We start from the raw sequence: 17,017 nt of genomic DNA, 5'->3' as shown, positions 1-17,017 counted from the left end.
TGCGAGTCTTTTGCCCGTTTGGGCGTTCTGTATTAATGGTGGACCATGCCTCTTCAGGCAATTTGTAGTTTTAGTGTGTTCCGAAGAAGGCGTGGTTATACGCTCCGAAACCTGGGTCAACATCCGGTCACTATTTGCAGTCGACGCGGATTCTTTATAATCATTAAGTGCCCTAGTGTTCAGAGCCATTTGAACCATTTGTGTTTCATGGAAATTCCTATTTCAGCGTCCTGTTTGGAAAGAGCGTAGAGAGATTTGCACCTTAAGTTTCAGTTAACGTGTTCATTGGCAAAAGTAAATTCATCACGCTGTACAAAATGTTATTTTGGTGTTTGCCGGGTACAACAAATATAAATAACACGTAGATCATTGATTTACAAGTCGTAGAGTGAGTCCCCTCACCTTTTATTCCTCGGCATGCCCCGACCAGTTTGTATCTAACTTTGCGTTTTACTGAATCCCTTCTCTGTTCCGAACTAGTCCCTACGGCAACCAAAAGCGTATTTGCTTATTTGACCTTCACTGAACCTTGTTATGCCATTGAATAATGTACCCCAATGTGTGTGAAATTTGATGTTCTTATCAAATCTTAAATCATATACAGGGTGAGTCAGGAGTAAACGTACATGCTTTGAGCGGTGACAGTATTAGTGATTCTGAACAAACAACTTCATATGGGCGTATGCCGTATTCAGAATGGTTTCCGAGATAGAAAACATTTAATATCACTTTTGTACGTTTCTCCCGAATAACTCGAAAACCGCACCATCCAGCGAAAACGTGTCGCAGTACAAAATTAAACTATATTAAATTTCCTACAGAAAAGGTTCTATTCTTGTTTTCTCTAGAACTAATGGTTTGTGCGAAGAGAGCGAGAGAATGTTGAAAAACTCGCTCAACGCGCAGATGATGTAGCTTACGTAGTTTTTGCAGGCCAATTTGAGGTAGTTTCCCGACTTGATAGACGCAAGTGTCCCGCATCAAACTGTTCGCCTCAACTTGCTCTACACTTCTGAGGTACATTGCAAACAGTGACAATGTTTGATAATACAGAAATTAATAACAATGAATATTAAACGTGTTCTAACTCGGAAACCATTCGGAGTAGGGCAGACGTTCATACGGAGCTTTTTATTCGGTATCACTAATAGTATCACCCCTCAAAGCATGTACCTTTTCTCCTGACTCACCCTGTCTTATGTTTCCATTAAAGAACTCCTAATCATCTTGAATGTCACGCTCATGGTCACGGCCATATTTCCTGACATATTGAATGCATCACCTTCACTGCGTTCTTTCCAGTGGCCTTGAACAATTCTGCTCGGATTCCACCATGTCCGCTAGTTTTGTTTTTAGCCACATTTTCGAGACCCCGTTTGACTTCGCTCTCCAAAATGTCTGGCTCTAGTTCTAAAATACCATTAACTTCCTCAGCGTCAGCATTATCAGTATGCAGTTCTTTCTTACAAGGATCTCCTACATATTCTGCCCATCTTTCCTTAACGTCCTCTTCCTCTGTTAGGTCTTTTGCATTTGTATCTTTTATCATCCCAATTTTCGCCGGGAATTTTCCTTTGATGTCTCTAATTTTCTCGTAAAGATCCTTTGTCTCCCCCATTCTGTTATTATCTTAAACTTCTTTGCACTGTTCTTTTAAGAAGAGTCAGCCGGAGTGGCCGTGCGGTTCTAGGCGCTACAGTCTGGAACCGAGCGACCGCTACGGTCGCAGGTTCGAATCCTGCCTCGGTCATGGATGTGTGTGATCTCCTTAGGTTAGTTAGGTTTAATTAGTTCTAAGTTTTATGCAACTGATGACCTCAGAAGTTAAGTCGCATAGTGCTCAGAGCCATTTGAACCATTTTTTAAGAAGACATTTTTCCCCTTTTAGCTAATTTCTGAACCTCTGTATTTAATTTAAACATTGCTGATCCATCCCCTTTGATTTTTTCTTACCTTCTTTCTTCCCAACTAGCAATGCCTCAGCCGACAGCCGTATGGCCTCCATATGGTTCTTTTTCATGGGAATGTGTTTTTCTACTGCCTCCTTGACAGTATATTGGTTACTTCTGTCCGCGGCTGTTGCGGGGTTTTGTCTAATGCATTAAATCTGTTTCAGACTTCTACTGTGTAATTAAAGTGTATGGCCTTAAGGTTGTCTCTGCGAGATGGAACAGCTTTTGCTGCTTTCCTCAGTTTTTGCAGTTAAGAGCTCGTGATCTGTTCTGCAGTCAGCTCCAAGTCTTGTTGTAGTTGACTCAACCGAAGTCTTCCATCTATGATTACAAAGTATGTAATATTCATGATTCCGGTGTTGGCCGTCTGGCGAAGTCCAAGTATATATCCGTCGTTTGGGTAGCGAGAACAGTATGTTAGTAATAACCAACGAATTGTCTTGGCAGAATTCTAGGAGTCTATGTCTGGTTTCATTTGTTGAACCAAGACCAAATTTTCCCGTCATAGCATCTGCAATTTCATTTCCCACTTTTGCGTTCCATTCTCCAACTATGAAGACGACATCGTTTTTTGGTGTCGACAGCAGTAATTCTCGTAAATCTTCGTAGAACTGATCAGTAACTTCCTTTTCAGCATCGGTGATTGGCGCATAAACTTGAATGACTGTGACATTAAGGGACCAACCTTGATATTTGATGGACATCATTCTATCATTTTTGTAGTTGCATCTCATTACAGCTTTTCCTTGTCTGTCACTAACTATAAGGGCTACTCCATTGCTCGCTTGTCCAGAATAGTATACCATATGGCCATCTGAAGAAAATTCTCCCATGCCAGACCATTTCATTTCACTTATTCCCAATAGTTCGATGTTAATGCTCTCCATTTCTCTTTTGAAAGCGTAAAATTTTCCTCGATACATGGGTCTTACATTCCATGTTCTATGCCGTGCTTCTCGTTGCAGCGTATTACTCCTCGCCAAGCTTCTCTCAACCTAGCTCTCCCTGGAGATACCAACGGAGAACTTCAAACTCCGGAACATTTTGAGCTGAGCAAAGCCATGTGATTTTCTTGGGATAATTTCAGTGGTGATTTCCTGTTGCATTCCACTGACCTCCAAATCCTGTCTGTTCACCGACTCAGCTTCCCGATGGGGTTAGTTAACCAACCTTCTGCTGAGTTGCTCGGCTTAACATGGGCACCACACCAAACGTAACTTTCATATGTATTGTAGTGTTATCTCAGTATACGGCATGGACTGGGTATTCGTTCATTTCAGTTCTACTACTCCATCTCCTCCTTCCCCTCCTTATGTCGATCACTTTCTTAGGTACACTCAGCGGCGTACGTGGATACTCCTGCAGAACGTGTTGCGAGTAGCTATGTCGCAAAAAAAGTAGTAAACGTAAAAGTGAAACTTCCTGGCAGATTAAAATTGTGTGCCGGACCGAGACTCGAACTCGGGACCTTTGCCTTTCGCGGCCAAATCAACTACCAACTGAGCTACCCAAGCACGACTCACAGCCCGTCCTCAGAGCTTTAATTCCGCCAGTACCTCGTCTCCTACCTTCCAAACTTAATCTGCCAGGAAGTTTCATATCAGCGCACACTCTTCTGCAGAGTGAAAATTTCATTCTGTAAATTTAAAAGTCATGACGTCATGCCTGGTGCGACAGATTTCTGAACGAACAGCGAAAATGTAGTAACCGATAAACTTGTTTCCATTCATAACATTGTGGAGGGTGTCAGCAAGAAACAGTTTCGTAAGGGTTTGAAATTATGTTTAAGGTTTGTTGCAAGTCAGTAGATGCCCCACTTCTCAAATACTGGAATAATAAAATCTGGATATTCGCGTATTGCGGTGTACACTTTTTATTCAGCCCCATCTATACCCCTTCGATAGTTGGATGGTTCTTACCACCACAGCCGTTCTTTCCAGACAGTAAATGATATTTGCACCAAGTTTGATAGAAATCGGTTCATTGCTTTCGGAGGAGATGCAGAACATACATACCCACATTCTTAACGCCTGTGTATATCTTTTTCCTTCCCCCAATTTTTATGAAATAAAGCCTATACGGTGGCCAAACCTATAGTCAAGTTAGCTACGAAAACACCTAAAAATTCGTATAGTCGTTTTGGAGCTTAACGTGTACAAACATACGGACAGACAGATAAGACAATTTTATTAAAACTTTAAATTACGGTATCCTTTTCGTTGTCCGATTTTGAAAGCACATACGTCGCCCCAATCTACGCCGAAGTTAACAGTGCAAACCCAATAGATATCTTCTAGTAGTTTTGTAGTTTAACTTGTTCAAAGGCAGATAGACATGACAGTTTTTCGGTTTTATTGTTAGTATAGATCACAGAATTTTGAATTATTTCTGCTTCCAGTTTGTCACATTTTACAACAATCTGGATCAGTGTTACATAATATATCCGTAAGGAATACCATGGTGGAGTGCGTGTAAGAAATTTCTTGACAATTTTCAAAGTTGTAGTACATAGTCCACCTCTGAAATAATCAGATAGTTAAGGTCCATCGTAATGTGACTAGAAAGAACACAGCCATAAATCTCGACTATACTTTCTGTAATTGATTTTAAGTTTTAATAATGAATCTTCCAGCGTTCAACTGACAACGCAAGTGCTTGACTTCGAACGCCCAGAACCGCACGAAAATGTTCTTAGAATATAAATCCCTCACCTCATAAACGGTGATATGAGCAATTCACATGCAAAACTGCGCATGTTGTCCGGCTGATCATCCATGCAAGGTCTAAGAGTGGAACTTTAGAAACGTGAAGAAAGGTCGATCGATATAATTGGACCAAAAACACTCGTATTTCAGTGCCGTGACTTACTGCTTTATGTCCCTCTGCTTAAAATAAATACGCTTTCTGAACACGAAATTTTTCTACTTACCTGATAGTTTTACACAGATATTTGGTCTTTAAAGTGCAGGTGTGGGTTTTCAGAGAAGTGGTCAAACCAAAATGGAACAGAACAACATGCAGCTCTGAGTAAAGCTACTTTTTCACATTCAACGTCACTTCTGCACTCAAGCAGTCCAATATCAAATTACATATCTGAACATATAATTAGTGTGGCGTTTCAAAAATATAGGTGGAGGAAAGCTACGACATTCTTTCAGCATCAGGTTTCTATGTGCTGTGTAGAGAAAGACTGTTAAAATCTTATACGTTCACAGACTTACGTACTAACTTTACACTCCAGTTTTACGACGCCCAATTGCAAAATGCGTAGGATATTGCCAAATGAAATCTCAACGCTTACGTGGATAGCAACAAATCAAGTTTTATGTCGGCATAAAAGAACTGAGAAAATTCGCTTCCCCAGACCGAATAATAACATTATCGTTTACGAGTTCCATGGCATCTATGTGGCGTATTTTGGAAATGAAATTCATTGTCGTACAATGGTTTATCAGTATTCTGGAAATTTTATAATTTTTACGTAAACACAGTATCACAGATTTAACATATTATCGATATGTACGGTGTTTATTGTATACTGTTTCCTATGACCAAACAAGAGTCAAATATCAGTATCCGAAATGATCAGCTTCCATCATGAGAGATAGTTTCAGACAATCTCTAAGAACTTCAATAACTGATTCGTTGCTATTCTACATCATCAACATGATAGACAAGCCATAGATCGAAGAACAAAGCAATGTAGGTCAGTTGGGACGATAATACATCATTTTACCTGTGCACAAATCACACAATCTTATATCTCTATACCATTACATGAAATTGATAGTCCAAAATCAACAACTCCTCCTCAAAACATTAACTAGAAGCAACTTTCAGCATTGGGGTCCTGCATAATCAGGTAATTTTACATTATATCATTACACTGAGGAAGAGTGAGAAGGAAATTCCTTTAAGTATATAATAACATTAAACAATAAACGCCTCACAAACAACTGCCACCGTGTTTTCCTAGTAAAGAAAAAGAAAAACTCGCCAATACACAGAACAAAAGCACTCTCCTATTAAAAATTTCTTAGTAAACATCATATCCTTTACAATCAGTTCAAGTGCTGGTGTATGAAGATGTTATTGATATAGCTTCAAGAGCGCTAAGAGCAATGAAAGAAGTATTTCAAAGTCATTAAAGAGCTGCTAGAATCATGAACCCACAGATAAGTGAAGGGAAAACAAAGTGTATGAATGTAACTAAGAAATATTGTTTTAATGTAGCCCCTTCATGGAGATTGATTCATGTTTTCATATCGTACGTAGTTTCACTTACCATAGATCAGAAGTGAATGTCAGCTCTGAAATTAAAAACAAGTGCCACGATGGCCTCTGAAAACTTTTGAAATCTACGTTCCTGTTCAGGAAAACTACGGTTGTGATGCGCAACGTTTTAGTGAGACCTGTGCTAACGTATGGTGCCTAAATCTGGGCACTAGCAATATTCGATGAAAAGCAATTTGTTATATTTGAAAGTGAGACAAATTCTTGAGCCAATGGAGGAAAATGGTGTATGAAGAAGCAAATTGAACTATGAATTACACGTATATAATTTATACAAGTAATTAAGATTAGAAGGTGGGAATCCCAGGACTTTTACTGAGTGCTAATGAAGTACCTGAGGAATCCATCATGGTTGGAAGACAAAAGATAAGGTGGGAGGAAGGTGTCAGAGAGGACACAAGGGAAACTGGAGGAGTTCGGCGGTAAACAGGAAAGGTTGATATAATCTTCTACAGAAAGCCAACGTTTACATTCCAGACATACAACTTATGTATCTTTACATTAATATGCTGCATGAATGACTCCTCTTATCGATGTAGTATTCTTCAGTTCTTACTGGTAGCTCTTGTATCTCACACTATGGGCCAGTCGGCATGGGAGGCAGGCAATAAAATGTTTTGAAAAACCGTCACAGAACCCATACAACTAGAAGAAAGTAGAAAATACTAGTAGACACAACGTATTATTGAATACGAAATCAGTGACATCATAGTCTACAAGCAGTTCGTTCAACAATAGGATATCATTGAACACTGAAAATGGCGATCTTCCATACTGAACTTCACCCACAATTCTTTAAGCGGTGCACAGTATTCAATCGCAACCGTTACTTCTGTTGCTTAATTAACCTTATAACACGCTGACATGAACGTGGACACACATGTCTCAGAACGTTTCATTATACTGTAGACACAAGATTTTCGTTTCTTGAACAGTGCACATTACTATTTTTTTCCTTTCTTCTTTCGTGTATCTGTCTTACGGCGGGTTTCAACTACGGGTTCTACCGTATCCTGTTTTGAGCATCTACCCTCGTGTACTTAGATGTTCGTCGTCTTCGATATCAGTCATCATACCAGTTCTCTTCATTGCTACCGAGCAAATGTTGTGCCCCAACGCTCGGGCGCCAGCTATAACACCACGTTCAAACTCACTTAAGTCTTCAATGAGATTTTCACTCTGCAGCGGAGTGTGCGCTGATATGGAACTTCCTGGCAGATTAAAACTGTGTGCCCGACCGAGACTCGAACTCGGGACCTTTGCCTTTCTCGGGCAAGTGATCTACCAACTGAGCTACCCAAGCACGACTCACGCCCCGTCCTCACAACTTTACTTCTGCCAGTACCTCGTCTCGTACATTCCAAACTTTACAGAAGCTCTCCTGCGAACCTTGCAGAACTAGCACACCTGAAAGAAAGGATACTGCGGAGACATGGCTTAGCCACAGCCTAGGGGATGTTTCCAGAATGAGATTTTCACTCTGCAGCAGAGTGTGCGCTGATATGAAACTTCCTAGCAAATTAAAACTGTGTGCCAGACCGAGATTTTCAGGAGTGCTAGTTCTGCAAGGTTCACAGGAGAGGTTCTGTAAAGTTTGGAAGGTAGGAAACGAGGTACTGGCAGAAGTAAAGTTGTGAGGACGGGGCGTGAGTCGTGCGTGGGTAGCTCAGTTGGTAGAGTACTTGCCCGCGAAAGGCAAAGGTCCCAAGTTCGAGTCTCGGTCCGGCACACAGTTTTAATCTGCCAGGAAGTTACACTTAAGTCTTGATAGCCTGGCACTGTAGCAGCAGTAAGCGATCTAACAACTGCGCTGGATACTTGTTGTCCTATATAGGCGTTTCCGACCGCATCGCCATATTCTGTCTGTTTACACATTTCTATATTTGAATACACATGTTTATACCAGTTTCTTTGGCGCTTCAGTGTAATTTGCAACTCTATCATTCTGCTTCTTAAGGCAATACGCCTAGTCACACGACCTTTCAGACAAATCAGGCCTTTCAGATCTGTTAACGTCAGTTTCTGCCTTCAGTCGTGCGTCAGAGTATTAACCAATAGCGTCGCCGGCTGCAGCAGATCTGTGGGGAGATCTCATTTCCCGGGAGCTCAGCACAACGAGCCCCACAGCCCCGCAGCTTAATTGGTAACTCCTTATAGCGGCGGCCGCGAGGCTCGCTTAATCCCGCGGAAGAAGTTTAGATTGCCCGTCGCCAGGTGGGGATTTATCATACGGAAGAATGCAAAGTAAATTAATCTGCGAGCGCCCCCCACCCCTGCGCCCCACTAGCACAAGTGGCGACTGGGGCAGTAATTGCGCTGACGCGGCGTCACTCGGCAGGCTGGAGGTGGGAGGGGGGGGGGGAGGAAGAGGAGAGAGACGGGGGTGGAATTTCATTAACCGGTGAGCTCAGCTGGGCGCCTGCCGCGGCGGCAAAACACCCGTCTGGCTCGTGGGAGGCGTCCCTCCGCGCGGCTCCGACATTAAGCAGCGGGACTGGCCGCGATGCGACGGCCAAAGCAGCGGGCAACTGTAAGCCTGCCGGCTCTTGTCACCGTTATCAAAACTTTCCAAGTTTTTAGCAGACGTCATTTACTCTTTTACTTGCTCTTCAGCTCAACGTTTCAATTTCACAGCAGCTGTCTTACTCAGGTGTCTGGACACTATTAAAAAAGTTGAGAAGCATTGTCACATTTAGGTGCAGTTCGTAGTTAAGCCAGTGAGCCGGGCCACCCCAAAAGACGTACTGAAATACATTTTTCAGTAAAGTATTACAGAATTTTACTTCTCCGGATGAGATTACAGTATTTTACTAACGAATTGGCCGACCGGTGTGGTCGTGCGGTTCTAGGCGCTTCAATCTGAAACCGCGTGACCGCTACGGTCGCAGGTTCGAATCCTGTCTCGGGCATCGGTGTGTGTGATGTCCTTAGGTTAGTTATGTTTGAATAGTTTTAACTCCTATCGGACTGATGACCACAGATATTAAGTCCCATAGTGCTCAGAGCCCTTTGAACCATTACTAACGGATTTAAACAATGACAGTGAACGATTTTACAGCTGTTAAAATGAACCGATGTTTTTCATACAGGTAGTAGCTAGTACTTACACTGCGGCCTTCTTACCTTCATGTGGCAGTAGTTTGGGGAATGGCTTCTACGAAGTACAGCATTAATGGGCGTCTGGAAGACTCACGTAGCGCAACCTATGTCAGTCGTACTAACGTCCACATGATATTCAAGTTCCGCTCCTTTGTATCTCTCTATTATGCTTCGATGCCTTATTAATCGACGTTTAATATTAAGTTTTTCATAATCTCATATGTATAAAGAGTGAAGAAAAATTCAAGCACCCGGACTTCTCAGCGCGATTCCTCGGATAACAAATAATACAAAAATGCCTGTCACAAAATTTTACCCTGTTCATATTTCCGGCTGTAAATGGATTTAAAAGACTGTCAATCCGGTAACACTGTAATCACGATAATTACCTCTGTCAGCAAGTTGGAGTCGCTGTGCAGTTGGTGCGCAGGACAGCTTTCCTGATTAGCGTGCAGTTGGTCAAGTGTTCGATTCTCGATCTAGGCATATTTGTTTTTATTTGCTAATTGCAATCTGCGAGGTTCTTTATATGGTACCCTAATTGTTATACAGCGATTACAGTGGCTCGTCCAACAAAACTTTTGCACTTACATACTACGAACATGTCCGCAGCTCGTGGTCGTGCGGTAGCGTTCTCGCTTCCCACGCCCGGGTTCCCGGGTTCGATTCCCGGCGGGGTCAGGGATTTTCTCTGGTTCGTGATGACTGGGTGTTGTGTGATGTCCATAGGTTAGTTAGGTTTAAGTAGTTCTAAGTTCTAGGGGACTGATGACCATAGATGTTAAGTCCCATAGTGCTCAGAGCCATACTACGAACACGGAAGTGGAAGTACAAATGGCTCCAAGAACTATGGGACGTAACTTCTGAGGTCATCAGTCCCCTAGAACTTAGAACTACTTAAACCTAACTAACCTAAGGACATCACACACATCCATGCCCGAGGCAGGATTCGAACCTGCGACCTTAGCGGTCGCGCGGCTCCAGACTGTAGCGCCTAGAGCCGCTCGGCCACTCAGGCCGGCGTGGAAGTACACTACTTTCTACAGGTCAGCTTTTAAAGAAGCCTTCTACTTGTCATGAACGCAAATTGTTTTACACCACTGCACCTACTCGATTACAAACCTTATGTCTGTGTACGCTCCCCCAATGGTCGCACCGATTCGTAAAAACTATTATTCTTGCCACGTTCAGGACCATTACGTTTCGTTGCGGCCTTACGTCACCAGTCGGGCTAGCATGGATTTGCAAATAGTTTCCAAACGTGTACTCTGTAAATATCGGACACATGTGGCTTAAGAAATGGTATATACTACAATATTACTTGGCGAAATGAAACTGACAAATAAAAGCAAAGAATCTAACCGTCGACCTCCTTGCTAAAGGTAAACGCTATCCACTGTACGAAATGCACAGCACTTCTCTTATATACCGACAGACTTAGTTACCGTACATGTGATTATAGTGTGTAATTGTGTCTCTAGTGTGCACTACAGTACAGTAACACGTCACCACCTTTTGATAGTTTCACGAACAGTTCGATTAAATAAGCTAACGCAACATGTATCGCCACATATAGTAACTAAAAGCTCCTATCCTTCTACTTGGCTGCTGAGTTCTGTCGCTCACCTTTGCTACTCCTAGCGGCATCTAATACTGCATTTTGCAGTTGGACATCAACCCGGCCAGTATAGACTATTCCCTGTCCGAAACTCTATGACTTGTGTTGGGTGCACCTAGCTGCATAATCCAGTTCCTTTGCTAAGGACAGCAGGTGGGTGCCGAGACGAAAATTTTTGTTATGAGTGCATAGTGCGAGAGGACTCACTGACCTACCCTTGTTTCAACTCAAACGATACTCCAGAACAGAAGGTGTTTGCCAGAAAAATTCTTTATTCTAACAAGTGGCAAGAAACAACACTTTCCACTGAGTGCAGAGCGTGCCTAGCTCGGACGTGCGTCTATTCGCTGTGGTGTCTCAGCGGCAAGTACCTGCTGCTCTTAGCAAATTGACCAAATGCTCAGTGCAAGCGCACCCAACGCATTTACAGACTTTACTGGACAGGTTAACCTGACAGACTGCAAAATGCAGCACTTGATGCCACTAGAAGTAGGAACTCAATAAGTGGTTTGCTTGATACACTGCGTTATGTGCAACTTTCTTTTTTCTTTTCGTAAGGCGCATTCTGACTGTTTTCCCAGAGCGTGCGTTAGTTGTAATTGCCAGAAACAGGTATTTTGAGACACAGTTTAGAGAGACAAAAAATCGGTAATAATTTGACCCCAATACTACGAGATTTGTTAAAAAAAGTTGAAAAGCAGTGTAGCGTCCCTACGTAACAGGCGCCGGGCTCGCGCTTTCGCTGAAAGAGTGGAACTACAGCTCGATATTTGGCTGCATGTGTTGTAGAATCATAGACAATATTCAGAACTCAAACGCAATGATACATCTCGAAGAGAATTACCTCCTTTGTGCCAAACGACATTGATTGTGCGAATATCCACCACTTGAAACCCAAGTTTTACTTTTCTCACATGACATCAAGCCATGGATCAGGGAAATCAGATGGATATAGTGTTTTTTGAATTCCGAAAAGCATTTGACTCGGTACCACATCTACGATTATAAAGGGTATAAAACAACATTTGTGACTGGAATGAGGATTCCTTGGAAGGCAGTACGCATCATTTGGATGAAGTGCCATCGACAGAAGTAGAAGCAACTTCAGATGTGTCCCAGGGGAGTATGCCGGGTTCTATGTTGTTCATTGATAGAAATGACCTGGCAGACAGTATTAATAATGACCTGAGACTTTTCACAGATGATGTAATTTTCTACAGGGGAGTGGCGCCTCAGAAAAGCTGCACAAACATTGAGCCAGATCTTGATACAGTTTGAACGTGGTGCAAAGATGTGCAGCTTGCTTTAAATGCGCAGAAATGTAAAATTACTCACTTTACAAAACGAGAACAGTAGTATCATATGATTGCCTTATCAATGGTTGATAATTAAAATCACTCAACGCATAGAAATACCTGCGAGTAAGAATTTTTACGGATATTAAATGGAAAGATGACAAAGGCTCATCTGTTAGCAAGTCAGATGCAAGACCTCGAAAAACGCAGTCTGTCTACATATGAGAGTGGTTATTAATCAACTGTGCGTCTCATCTTGGAAAATTTCTCAATTTTTTGCGGCCCACAGCAAGTAAGACTAATGGGGAATATTAAGCGTATATAAAGAAGGACGGCACGAATGGCAATAGGTTTGTTTGACCTAAGAAAGAAATTCACGGAAATTTTTTAAAATCTGAACTGGAAGACTCTTGAATATAGAGCCTTGTTGCAAAATTCAAGGACCGGTATAAGTGTAGAATATAGAGGTGTTCTACTGCATCCTTCGTATCGTTTGCATTGGGACTCACGTAGGCCTTTAAGTAGCCTTTTTTCCCGCGTTCCATACATGATAGGAATAGGAAGAAACCGTAAAGTGTGGCACCATGTTCATTGCCCTCCTCCGCGCACGCCACACTGGTTTGTAGAATGTGGAGGAACATGTAGATGTGGACATCTCACTGAAAGGCAACCGTTACGGTCAGTTTGCAGCAGCTTCTAGAGCTGCGAGGGAAACGTTGCCAAACGAGTCTGAAGTTAATCTGTGCTTACTACACTTGCCCACGTGGATTCACAGGAGTTGATTGTCTTTCTTTCGTGCCGCCCCACTTGGCTAGCAATGCACCTGAATTGCATGAAGCCACGACCCCAGAAACGCATAAAGGCAATTTCCGTTGAAACTGAGTTCACAGGAAAGGCATTAAAACTAAGATCCTCCGAACGCATGAATGAAAAGCTCAGCCTCCGTTATGTCAGTTATGCCCTCGGAATGACTTCTCCGCTATTAGTTTTTCCATAATAAAGAAAAATGAATATTCTTCTTTCTGAAATAAACTTCACTTCCTACATGACAAAATACAATTTTAATCCTTTGTCATCTACCTGTCTGTCTTCTTTTGTTTCTAGAAGTCAGACCCCCAGTAGATTATCAGATCTACAACTCCCACCGATTTACTTATTTTTATCTTGTGGCCCTGGTTTGCCGAATTTTGCAGGTCTACGACTTGATTTAATGTTTGGGGTGATTTTAGATTGTTGAGAAACAAACAAAAACCTTCCGTTCTGTTTTTTAATATAGTTTAGCAGAGAAAGAAACATACTTCTACATTTAACTTGCTTAAGTCAATGTTGCCAAGATATTATTTAAGAGAGTCGTATCATTTGGATATGTTGCTCTCGTCTTTCTGCTAATATCTGTCCTAACTCTCTAGAACTGCCCAGCATCAGCTGGATCGGCTTTTTTTCTTACGGTGGCTTGTGACGTCATTCCTGTGGTGTCAAACATGCTCAAAGTAAATATTTTGAAGTGTTTCATGAATGAAAGGAATTGTTGTAGTCTTCAGTCCAAAGACTGTTTCCTACATCTGTGCGTGCTAGCTTAACATGAGCAAGCCCCTCCATCTTCCAGTAACTGCTCCATCCCACATCGACTTGAACCTGCTATCCGTATTGAATCCTTGATCTCCCTTTGTGGTTTTTACGTCCCACACTTCTTCCCGTTACCAGACGGACAAATGCTACCCACGCGGGGTAGCCGCGTGGACTATGGCGTCTTGCCACGGTTCGTATGGCTTCCCCCGTCGGAGGTTCGAGTCCTCCCTCGGACATGGGTGTGTGTGTTTTTTGTCCTTAGCGTAAATTACTTTAAGTTAGACTGAGTGGTGTGTAAGCCTAGGGACGGATGACCTCAGCAGTTCGGCCCCATAGGAATATACCACAAATTTCCAAAACATTTCCACAAATCCTTGATGCTTCACCATGTGTCCTATAAACCGATGCTTTCCTTTAGTTAAGATGTATGATACATTTCCTTTTTCCACAATTTTATTAGTGGCTTCCCATTCATTGCGCCATCTACCTATATAATCTTCGGCATTTTTCGGTAGGACCGCTTCTCAAAAGCTTCTAATCTCTTCTTGTCTGAACTGGTTATTGTCCTCGTTTTACTTCTGTTTAACGTTACACTCCAGAGAAATGCTCTCTGAAAAGAGTTCCTAACACTTAAATTGATATTCAGTGTTAAAAAATTCCTCTTTTTTCAAAAATTCTTTCCTTTTTGTAGCCCGTCTGCATTTTATATCCTCTCTACTTCGGTCATCAACAATTATTTGCTGCCTAGATAGCAGACTGTTCAGCTAGTCGTAGTGTCTAATTCCCTATATAATTCCTTCAGCAACACCTGATTTATATCGACTACTTCTGTTGACGCTTATTTTATATAACCTCTTTTCAGGCGCTATTCATATCGTTAAATCGTTCTCCTGTGTCCTTGGTTCTCTGTGACAAAGTAACTATGTCCTCGACAAGCGTCAAAATATTTATTTATTTTTCCTGAACTTTAATTCCTTGTCGTCAATTTTCTTTGTTTTCTTTTACTACTTGCTCAGTATACAAATTGAATAACATCAAGGATAGGCTACAACCCTGTCTCACTCCCGTCTCAACTACTTCTTCCGTTTCACGTCCTTCGATTCTTATAACTGCAATCTGGTTTCTGTATAAGCTGTATATAACCTTTAGCGCCCTGTATTTTATCCGCTCTACTTTCAGGATCTCACAGTCAACATTGTCAAAAGCTTTCTCTAACTCTGTAAATGTTGACATGCCATCCTTGATCACAATTTTTCTTTGCATTTGAGTCAGTATTTTAATTAATTACTATTAACTGGAAGATCGTCATTTGAATGAGACGGATTACCTGAATCCATGTATTTCGTCCATGTACAGCGATTGTGATTCCTCAATCACTTCAGAACGCATTTCAAAGAGAGTGTCGACAAACATGTAGAGCAGTGTTCGGATAGCAGGCTTTGCAGGATTGGTCTGTGGGAGTGATCCGCCACAAATAGGAGGTGTTGCTAACTTCAAAAGTGTACTGTAATGCTGGGGATCATTTCTAAAAGAGATAGCAAATATGAAAACTTGACTCAAGTTCAATTTCGAAACAGAAATCTAATTTTAAGCAATTTTAAGTAGTTGCGGAAAGACTCTGGTATGTTACATCAGAAGCAATTTTACTATGCGAAAAGTTTGGTTATGTTGAACAAACGGCAACAATACTGGGTGTTCCCAGTAGATCCTTGATTTACGAAAAGAGCCGAAAATTCAACAGACTTGTATCACACCAATATAAATTTGCCTCGTCAAAAAATATGTACATGCACGAAAATAATTCATTCCCTTTATTAAAATAAATCTTCTTCCTTCATAAAGTTCGTTATTTCTGCCATTTCTAGAGTCTAAATCATTTTGGGAATTGCGATTCATAGATTTAAAGGCCAAACAGATTGCTTTCTCCTTCTCCCGTGTGCTACCTTTTTTAATTCTTTAGTTTTTTCGTATTCACTGCTGAACTTTCCGTTTCCTAGTTTTCTTTTTTAAAAAAATGCATAATTTTTCATGTACTCTTTATACCTTACTAATTTATGGTGTTCCATTGCAACATGTATCCAATAACCTTGCATACGTGTGACTTTTCCTTTAAAATATAATATACTGTCCGTCCTTTTATGCAGCTAACTGCATTTATCTTGGCGTTGTAGTACGATGTTTCGTTTGGTTTTAGGAAATACGATGGTTTTAAAGCATTCCGAGAAGTTTTATTGATGATGAAAATTTACTGTCTGACAATGTTGCAAATATCCTGCACATTTTTACGCAAAAATTTATGTTCCTTATTATAGTTTAAGTTGCAGGTGCATCATCTTAATGAATCTTCAGATTTTATCTTACGCAGTTTAGAATCTGTATGTACTTTTGCGTTAATTGTTACGCTGCATTCGATGTTCCTCTGATCCTTATCATTTGCACTAATTTTCTTTCCTCTCCTATTCTTAGAAGTACTTTTTCATTCCGGATTCGGACGAGTTTACTTTATGCATTTTTATCCACGACCACATTTAGAAAACCTCATAGTTTGTCTGCTCTTTCATTTTGACTTTCTTCATTTCACCTTCATATCATACTACAGCCCGGGCTGAATACTCGGTGAATCTATTTCCAAGTTCTATCAGAATTTTTTTTGATGGCAATAAACTTTTCACTTATTGAAAAGATCTGTTACCTGTAGGGATTGTAGTTTTTGCTTCTATTACACAGTTCTCGTTTTCTGTCCCGAAATGTGCTAAGAAACTAATAGATTTTACTTGTTCCATTGTCTTTCCTTCAAATGATTCTAGCTCATTCTAATTACAATGGTCTTTCCCAGATTCATCCTCATTCCATAATTTTATTGTCTTCTCCATTAAAAATTGTAACTCATCCCCATATCCTGCTAACACTTCTTGATCTGGATGTTTAAAAGTCTTTATCTTTGCTCCTCCACCGGTTATATATAGATATTTATTTATTTATCGGGTTCTTTGCGGTCAAATGATTCAGAGGTACCTAGTCATGGGTCGAGTCAGTACGTAGTTAGAGAATGCTGAATGGAAAATTTATAAACAAAGGAATTAAAGATTTAATAAACCACGAATAAATATTTGTGAGGGAGTATACGACTAAACAAAGCGCTATGGAGGAAAGTTCCCAACTAGAGAGAGGAAGCCACACAATGTGTGTTG

General features: G+C 41.1%; 1 protein-coding gene across 3 annotated transcripts in view; it reads left to right on the top strand.

Annotated features, from left to right (window-relative positions):
• The window catches only part of LOC126262714 (inactive dipeptidyl peptidase 10), a 1,533,490-nt gene that overhangs the window by 762,282 nt on the left and 754,191 nt on the right, over positions 1-17,017 (top strand). The window lies entirely within an intron of this gene.

This window comes from Schistocerca nitens, chromosome 6, assembly GCF_023898315.1.
Source record: "Schistocerca nitens isolate TAMUIC-IGC-003100 chromosome 6, iqSchNite1.1, whole genome shotgun sequence".
Classification (NCBI taxonomy): domain Eukaryota; kingdom Metazoa; phylum Arthropoda; class Insecta; order Orthoptera; family Acrididae; genus Schistocerca; species Schistocerca nitens.
This window is presented reverse-complemented; position numbering and strand designations above follow the sequence as displayed.